Source organism: Penaeus japonicus, unplaced genomic scaffold (genome assembly GCF_977035675.1).
Source record: "Penaeus japonicus unplaced genomic scaffold, GWHDUDI00000001_assembly GWHDUDI00000012, whole genome shotgun sequence".
NCBI lineage: Eukaryota > Metazoa > Arthropoda > Malacostraca > Decapoda > Penaeidae > Penaeus > Penaeus japonicus.
Window position 1 is genome coordinate 22,117,590 of NW_028234414.1, and position 10,000 is coordinate 22,127,589.

Below are 10,000 nucleotides of genomic sequence, written 5' to 3' on the forward strand. Positions count from 1 at the left end.
TTTAAATGAAATCCGATGTTGATAATCCAAGAGGTAAAGAAAATCTGGCTTGGTATCAGATTTATAAAAGTAGAAGTTTAGTATTGCACTAAATTTTAGGATTCTCAACTGGTTTCGAAAGTGACTGTGTACAGCTCGTTAGAAGTGAGTTCCTTCTCGTCAAACCATTTCCCTATTTCAGGGTTGACGGATCTCGTACAAGAGTACAATTGTCCTGCGCGTGAGGCCGTAGGCAATCTCTGTGACGGATCCCCAAAGTGCATAGGCAAAGGTGGGTACGGGAAAGTGTTCCTGACTCAGTGGCCTGGGCACGAAGGCCTCGTCGTTGCTAAGTTGAACCATTGCAAACAGAGAGCTTTCGTCACGTACCACGAGGCTGCCATCTTAGCTCACCTGGATGGCCGCGGTGGTTCGCCTAAGCTAATCAGCACCGATTTCCGCAAAGGAATCCTGGTGATGGAGCACATCGATGGAATCACAGTAGACAAGCTCATGGATAACAGCGTGTTTACTGGTATCCAGTGGCTGCAGGTGCTACGTGCCATTGCAAAACGCCTTGATGAGTTGCACAAAGCTGGTATCATTCATACCGACTTCAAAATAGACAACTGCATCATCACTTTTGACGGAGGAGGGTATCCCGACGCTCACATCATTGACTTCGGGATTTCCACGAAGATCGGTCGGAGGTCGTGCCTGGCCACCGACGACGACTGGCGACCCATCGTGAAGGAGAAGCCGTGGTATGCCCCCGAGACGTTCGCGGGGCTTCCCCTTCAGGCGGAGACGGATGTGGTGGCATTCTCCTTCATTATTCAGCTCCTGCGTCGGAGATTAGCAAGTGTTGCCCAGGTCTAATTGATCTTGCAGAGAGAGGGAAGTCAGTGCGCATGTCGTAGCGCCCCATGCTGAGTGAATTTCTCAGCGTTATTAACAAAGCGTTACAGGCGACTCGGCCCTCTCAATTATTATATGAGTGATTAAAAAAAAATATGTATATATATGTATACATATATTTTTTTATGATTATAAAAAAATAGAAAAAAAAATGTATATGTATACATATATATATATATATATATATATATATATATATACATACATGTGTTTTTTTTTATAATTATAAAAAATATATATATATATGTATACATATATATATATTTTTTATTATAAATATATATATATATATATATTTATATATATATATATATATGTATACATATATATACTTAATTTTTTTTAATCACTCATATAATAATATACACATAGACCTGAGAATAAGGATATATCTATAACCGATAGCTATGATTCTATAATCATGTGTGTGTGTGCGTTTGTGTGATAGCAGCTTGCGAACACAGTCGCAGTTTGGCATGGGAAGGAAACGGGAAAATATGCCTTGATGATGACAAGATATTTGATTAAGCAGAGACGACAGCTGGTCATGCAATTGTAAGGTTACGTGACAGAGGAACCCGAAAGAGGTCACCCGTGAAGCGGGAGACTTCGGGCTTAGGGGCCGAGGAAAGATGTGGGCCTCGTTCGTTCCTCAAAAAGGGGTGGGTAAAAGGGATAAAAGAAATCGCAGCAGATGCGGATTTTTTGTTATCCGCACACCATGTGAATAATTTCCAGATAACGTGGATAACCAAAGATTTACAAAAGAACTTTATTTACAACAATAATATAAAAAGGTAAAATATATAAAATACATATAAAAAGATGGCCAAAGTAAAACAAAGTACATCAAATCGTAAAAATAAGGAGGCTGGCGCGGGGAAGTGGCCCACTGTGCTCGACTCCCCTATGGATTACTGCGGGATGCTGGGCAGGATAGGGATAGGAGGGAGACAGGATAGGCTAGGGAGCAAGGGAGAAGGTAGAACTAGAAGGAGGAAAGAAGAGAAGAGTGAGAAATTAGCGTGAACACAGACGGGAGTGTAAGAGCGAAAAAAAGAGGGAGAGGGCGAATAAGAGGGGATACGAGGGGACGAGGAGGACGAGGGAAAGGAGGGAGGGGGGTAGGAGATGGGCCAGCCATGGTGGGGGGGGAGGTTGAAAACCTCACACAATGTGTCATGCATGTCACTCCATGCTATGATTGAAACTGACATGCAATATCAATACATGTAGGTGCTCATGGTGTAGTGGTTATCACATCTGTCTAACACACAGAAGGTCCCAGGTTCGAGACCTGGTGAGCACAACGTGTTTTCATCTAAATATAAATCAAGGAAACGAGTATCTTTGCACGTAGGCCTTGTAGTCAGATTATCTAATAAATTAGACATTATCTGAAGATAAAAGCTGACTAGTGTATTGGTTAGGATCCAGTGTCGAGAGTACAGTGGATGAAATGAACGGTTGTCGACAAAAGAAAGATAAACAGAGAAAAATACCGTTTCCCTTTCCGGTGAAGCCTGATGGTACGTGGACCTAGTGCGGTAAGGGAGAACACCTTACCTTAAGCTTTTACTTCACGGGTCAAGCTGTGGGCAACATATTTCGGATGACAGTACACTGCCATCCGATAAATACAGTAAACTTTCTTTGGTATTTGTGTGATATTTTGCGGAGAAATCAAAGTTAATCTCACATCTCATCCACTGGCTTGGCCATGATGGAGCTGATTAGAATTTCAACCCCTTCCCCTTGGACCAGTGTCTGTTGTCACGTAATCATCTGTTGCATATCTAATTGGCCCTGTTAGCCTCGACGCTAGTGTCTAACGTCACGTCGAGCAAAAGAGCGACTCTTATTGGCTTATGCAATCTCCCTCGCATGCGCCATCCGCTACTATCGCGTACGATTTTCTTTCGCCATTTTCTCGCGGTGCTGGAAGGAGACGGATGGTGAAGCTCCTGGAATTTATTAATTTTACAACTTCTCTAGCGTCTCAAATATTCCTTTATGGTGGGAATGGAAGAGAAGAAAAGTTATTCGGAATGCTGTGTTCTAATAGATGGTGAGGTTAGATTTTCAGTTTAGGCGCCAGTCGTCAGTTCGACTAAATTCGAATTTCACTTCCACCTATTTTTATGGTTGCCTTTCGTGTAGATCTCATAAATCCCACTCTGCAGGATCTCCTTCGATGTCTGATATTACCTCCTCTCCAGGATGCTGAAATACATCATGAATGGATGGCCCAGCAAGTCGACAAGATGCGGCAGATATTTTTCTGCGACTCCTCAGAAGGTCAAGAATTTAACCATTTCATTTTTTCCTGACTTTTTTGTTAAATGAATGACATAACAATCATCTATCAATAAACTAAATCTGCCGTTTCCAATGTTAGGTCATCCACAAAATAACAATACAGATAATTTTAATACACTTTAATCTAGTAAGTTTCAGGTCTTTACACCGTTTATTGTCACTGGTTATTAAACAGCACAGAACATTCAAATGTTATTTAAACATTATGCACAATGTTCAGCAATGAAGAATGATATACTGCTTTTTAAGGTCTTCGCGTGGCTCTATGGATAGTTGACGAGACGTGGACACGTCCAAGACATGGACAGAAAAATTAATTGCTAGTGAAGTTGTGTATTTTTGTTTTCATTTATTTTGCTGGTTTAATACCATATGTAATATCATTTATGTAGTTTTTTTTAAGCCCCTATTCACATGAGGTGCTTTCCAACATGTCTAACATTGCGTTAGACGCTCGCGGCTTGCACACGGAGCGTTCCCAAACGCGGCGTTTAACGCCCGTTGGGTTCAGTACAGGTGTTATTAAGACCCGTTCAGAAGAGGCGGTTTGAACCGCGGCTGCCACCGCGTGTTTAATGCTGCAATCGTACACTCGAAGCGTTTTGCGCCGCGACGTAACCGCGACGTTGATCCCATTTCTTTTTGGTAATGGTATGCATTAATGGATGGATGTGGAGCAGATAGCATGTCTGGTTGTTGCGTCGCCGCTTTAAACGGCACAAACAGCGGCGAAGACGACAATGGGTTCGGAATTCTACACGACAGACTTTCCCACGGCATGTTTACAACCTCGTCCATGTCCCAAATGGATGCTTTTCAGATTCATTGATAAATATTTCAGTATCAAACTGATCCTTATCCACTGGTGTGTGACTCATCACGAGGATCAGACCACTTGAAGCGTGCAGGGTTGCCATGGCGACGAACAGTCTCTTCTCTCATGCTCCCCGCTGCCCTCAAGACGCCGGCCGCCGCTCTGTGTGACTGACGCCTTTCATCTGCATGCATCTCGACACGCCTGCAAGCCCAGCGTGTGCCGCCGAGGTTCAAACCGGCTCTGAATATGAGTATGGATCCATTTGTATATGTATGTAAATGAATATTCTATTTATTCTATTTATTTATAGGCAACATCACCATGAAAACGTTTAACGCCTCGTGTGGCCGCTGCAATGGAAGTACAAGCATTTCGAAACAACCATAAACGCTCGTTAGGAAGGGAAATCTCCACAGAAACAAACAAACAAAAACGCTCACTAGGAAGGGAATTTCCCTTGAAACAAACAAACAAACAAAAAAGCTCACTAGGAAGGGAAATCTCGAAGTAAACAAAAAAGAAAACGCTCATTAGGAACGGAAATCTCCAAACAAACGAACAAAAAAAGATGACTATAAAATGCGCTAAATCTGGTGGGGGGGAGGGGGGGTAAAGCGTTTAGTTAGTAAGCCTTGGGTCTAGCTACAGTGCAGTATACCTTTTGTATTTCAAGCTCTTGCGCCCAAATATATGTATACATGTATGTGTGTGTGTATACATACACACACACACACACACACACACACACACACACACATATATATATATATATATATATATATATATATATATATATATATATATATATATATATATATACATATATACATACATATAAAAATACATATATATATACATAATTACATATATATATATATATGAATGTATGTATGTACACATATATACACATACACACACACACACACCACACACACACACACACACACACACACACACACACATATATATATATATATATATATATATATATATATATATCTATTTATATATATATATATATACATATATATATAAACATATTCATATATACACATTCATATATATATATATATATATATATATATATATATATATGTATATATATATATATATATACGTACATATATATATATATATATATATATATATATGTATATATATACATATTTATATATACACATATATATATATCTATAAATATCTATCTATATTTATATATACACATATACATATACATATGTATGCATGTATACATACATATATATACATATATAAATATATGTATATATATATATATATATATATATATATATATATATACATATATATATATATATATACATATATATATATATATATATATATATATATATATATATATATATGCATAAGTATATATATATATATATATACATATATACATATATGTATGTATATATACACTCACGCATATATTCGCATATCTTTAAATATTCACAATCGCGTATATAATTTGACTACTTTACGAATATTCTGATCCAACTTTATTTACAAAGTTTATAGACATTTAAATAACGGAATTAAAAACAAGAACTGAGCGATTATTCTCGGTCAGCGTTGCCAACTCAGCAGCTGTGCCAAGGTATTCCTTCGGCTCTCTGCTGCATCATGTTCATTTCACAGCAGTGGTGCCAGATTCCTGAAAACTCTTTTTTTCAGATGAAAAATATTCGCGAATATCGCAAACTAATTTTGATACTTTGATTCACGAATTTTAATAACATACATTCGAACCATCAATACGCATATATCTGTGTGAGAGTTTCTAAAAGGACGAACACATACACAGCTAACAAGGAAAAAAAGACACTGCCTATTACTTTGAAAATGATACTTGGCTATATACATATTTCAAGCGATTTTGAGTTTGTTTATCGTGAACAATGGATATAATACCAGCTAAATCATCTTTTTCATAGCTTATATCGTATGGTACCTTTTTACGTATAATATTAACAAGAGTCATAATACGGCTCTCAGAAAAGAAAAAGATGACGTACTTCCGATTACCCTTGCCTAAAGTAACTAATAGTGCCATTGAGAAAGGTCTAGATGCTGCTGGTTATTGAAAAAATATAAAAGTTATACAAATGCAGCTAATACATTTATAGAACTTTCGATTAGTAATAGATGAAAACAAAAGATAATGTAACTCGATGTCTAGGAATCTGCTTGGTTTCGTATTTGAATTGTGGCAAGAGAGAGAGTTTGATCATTCAAAGTGTGATGTTTTCCTCATTACTTTGATTTAGAAATTGCATGATTACATATAAATGTATGTGCTCATGATGTAGTGGTTATCACATCTGTCTAACACACAGAAGGTCCCAGGTTTGAGCCCTGGTGAGCACAGAGCGTTTTCTTAATAAATAAACCTAAGCTTTGTAGATATTTGGTTATATATATGCTTATTTGTGTATATACATACACGTGGATGAATGCGTGTGAGTGAATGAACACACACACAGCTTCCGACGTTGAAGGGTGGTAAGGCGGTGGGTTTGCAACATCCCAGTTGAAGTGCTGAAAGTCTGGTTGTGATACCATGGTTTGTAGAAAACATATCATTCTGGCTGTCATCAGATAATCTAGCCCTGTACCCTTGGTCATGCAGGGCATAATTAGCGTCGAGAATATGGTTGTGAGCTACTAGCAGCTTACATCGATCTCAAGAAGATATTTGACACAGTGCATTGTGAATCACTTAAGGAGATCCTGACACTAAGAGGAATTCTGACAAATGTTACTGGGTTAAGGGTAAGCTTGTATACTGGTACTGAATGTGTTGTAAAATGTGGAGAGTGCATGTCTAGCTGCCCTGTGAATTTAGGAGTGAGGTAAACCTGTTTTGGGAATAATACTTTTCAACACTTGCATGGCCTAAATACTTGGTAGAGCTATCATAGAAGGTCAATGCAGAACAACAACTGGTAATACCTAGGTCACTGACGTTGCTAGCAACATCACTCACTGATGTTGCTATTTTACCTGAGTCTTGGAGACCTTGGGGGTAATTCTTGTTGCAGTTAGCAGTGAGATGACTCCCTTGGGTCTAGATGCCTCTTGGTCCAAGTCCAAGACCCACGACCTAGGAGAATCGGCTCATTTGGTACGTGGATCAATGTGATGTCATAGTAGTGTAGTTCATGACTGATACATGTAGTTCATGTGTCAGACCAGGAAGTCAACAGATTAGTCTAGCAAAAGGAGTCATGAACTCTCTCAGTTCGAGTGTCAGGAGATGCCCCTATCTGTGCACTATGAGACTTGTTACTTGCACAATCTGGGACCGTCAACTGAGGCTATATGGAGACACTTGGCTCATCTCCTGATGGAAGGACGACCAAGAACGTGAATTGGGCAGATCGATCAAATCAGGTCAAGATGGGCCTTTCTTCTGCCTGGTGGGTCGCCCTCCTTTGCATTAGCCCTTCTGGTTAATCTAATTGGTATCTCTGTATGTGTGTCAATGGAATAACTAGGAACAGATGTGCGTGAGGTTATGGGAAGTGGCAATATGGTGAATGTGAAAATAAAAGGTGTCTGATATTTGTGTAGCTCTCATAGTGTAGTGGTTATCACGTCTGCTTTACACGCAGAAGGTCCCAGGTTCGATCCCTGGTGGGAGCATATTTTTGAACGTTAGAATAAATGTATGGGCAAGTATGAAACATAAGAATAAGGGATATATGAGGCTGACGTCGCAAAAATGAAAGTTATAAAAAAGTAAATCTTTAGGGATGTTATAAACTGACATATCAAACATAACAATAGCCTTTTAGAGAGGGATATAAAAAGAGAGAAAGGGGGAGAAAAAGAGAGAGAGAAGAAAATCCGTTTGTCATGCCACACCTAAGACCTGACTTCCTTGAACATAAAAATAAACGAAGAAAGCTGGTTATGAAAAGCAGATTCGAAATGGCATCTGGTTATTTAAGATTACTCTGAAATGTTTTTTAAAATCCACTTTTCCTTTATGATAAGTCAAGTTTTCTTCCGATTTCAGCATTTACATATTCTTTAAGTCTCGATGGCTGCTCTGAATGTCGACAATACAATGGTGTCGCAGCTGAATGCTAACAAATGAAGTCAACAATTCTCTTAACAGATGCAAGGTTTTCTTTCAGGGATCACAGACACATAATGGTGTTTTTATATTAATTTTTACCTAGAGGGAAAATCAAAATGGCGTCATGGTTCTGAACATGAACAAAATATCTGAACCACTTTACACCAACTTGCTCTAGGTGAAGGAAAATATTGAAACGAAGTTGCAGTACAAATATTATTTATGTCAACGCAATGAACCTTGAAAGCAAATTATATTTCATATTTCAATATCTCTAAACATTTTTTTTACCAGATAATCTCAATAATTACCTGTTGGGTGGCTTCTAGATCATCAAAATTTATCTTAGCAGACCATTGAATCATTAAATCAAAGTGAAAAGACATGCGTGCCAATCTCCTGATTTACTTTCTCTAATTTCTTGTCGCAAATATTTTCCATGCCAGATTTCATGTAGCGATGCATTGTTGTGCTAGGTGGAATGTGCCTCAGAGGAATTCCTGTTAATTGTACCATATGAAGTTTATCTTGAACTGCTCCTAGTATTGCATTTTTTCCACTTCATGCTCATTTTCTACACCTCATGCGTGGGGTCTCACTGGATTCAGATATTTCTTCAATAAAGTATCCTTCTTCAGCATTGTCATATACCAAGAAATTGCAGCATAGGCCTGAATATCTATATGAAATTTCTTCAATGTTCAGTGTCATGACTTTTTGCGGTTCTTTTCAGACTGTTGATCTACACTTCTAAGGAATCCACTGTTGTTTTTATATCTGCTTTATACCAATCAATATCTCGAGTGAAAACTTCTCTCGGTTGTTTATTTCCTCATCTTAGGAGTTTTTCTATCTTGCCTTCTCAGTTTTGATTGAGCAATAATATTCTATCTTTGTCTCCTTCATTTTCTATCCAATATGACATACTATTTTGCATCTTCAACGCTACAGTAGACTATCGTCAAAGACAAGTCAGGCGTTCGAAGCAAGATTGTCTAAAGTCCGAATTGGTCGGACGCCAGCGGGAACGACAGCACTGGCGGAAGAGTCTTAAAAGTCCGGCCCTAATGGGACGCGGAGACGGAGGATCATGAAAAGATTTTGTGCTCACCAGGGCTCGAACCTGGGACCTTCTGTGTGTTAGACAGATGTGATAACCACTACACCATGAGCACTTACATAAGACTGATTTTCATTTCCCGAAATTTCCAAGTGAACATTTAACGGTCAACCTAGTTAATGGTGTTGTCACAACCTTTTCCCGGGAACACATTCGCACACGTAGGATTACTTTACTTTTACTTTTGTCATGAATATAAATGTTTCCACTATCCATTACATCTACAGAGAAAGAATACAGGATGCTTTACTACTTTTCAAATGTACTTATGTGGCTAAGTATGTATATGTTCATTTATACATATCCATGTGTGAGCCCCCGCGCTCGAGATAAAAAAAAATGTGTGCACATATAATGTATATATATATATACATATATATACATATATATATATATTATACTTATATATACATCTCTCTCTCTCTCTCTATATATATATATATATATATATATATATATGTTTTATATATGTATTTATCTATATATGTTATATATATATGTATATATATATATATATATATATATATATATATATATATATATATATATGTGTGTGTGTGTGTGTGTGTGTATGTGTGTGTGTATATATATATATGTGTGTATACATATATATATATATATATATATATATATATATATATATATATATATATATATATATATATATATATATATTTATTTTCTGATATTCGTTCTTTTCCATTTTACCTATTCACTTTGCGTTGCGATTCTAGTATTG

General features: G+C 37.5%; 4 non-coding genes across 4 annotated transcripts; 3 read left to right on the top strand and 1 right to left on the bottom strand.

Annotated features, from left to right (window-relative positions):
- Positions 1-2,133: 2,133 nt before the first annotated feature.
- TRNAV-AAC (transfer RNA valine (anticodon AAC)) lies at positions 2,134-2,206 on the top strand. Its single transcript has one exon. It is a non-coding gene; the product is annotated as a tRNA-Val (tRNA).
- A 4,145-nt stretch (positions 2,207-6,351) lies between these two features.
- On the top strand, positions 6,352-6,424 carry TRNAV-AAC (transfer RNA valine (anticodon AAC)). Its single transcript has one exon. It is a non-coding gene; the product is annotated as a tRNA-Val (tRNA).
- Positions 6,425-7,629: 1,205 nt separating this feature from the next.
- TRNAV-UAC (transfer RNA valine (anticodon UAC)) lies at positions 7,630-7,702 on the top strand. Its single transcript has one exon. It is a non-coding gene; the product is annotated as a tRNA-Val (tRNA).
- Positions 7,703-9,243: 1,541 nt separating this feature from the next.
- TRNAV-AAC (transfer RNA valine (anticodon AAC)) lies at positions 9,244-9,316 on the bottom strand. Its single transcript has one exon. It is a non-coding gene; the product is annotated as a tRNA-Val (tRNA).
- Between the last annotated feature and the right edge of the window lie 684 nt (positions 9,317-10,000).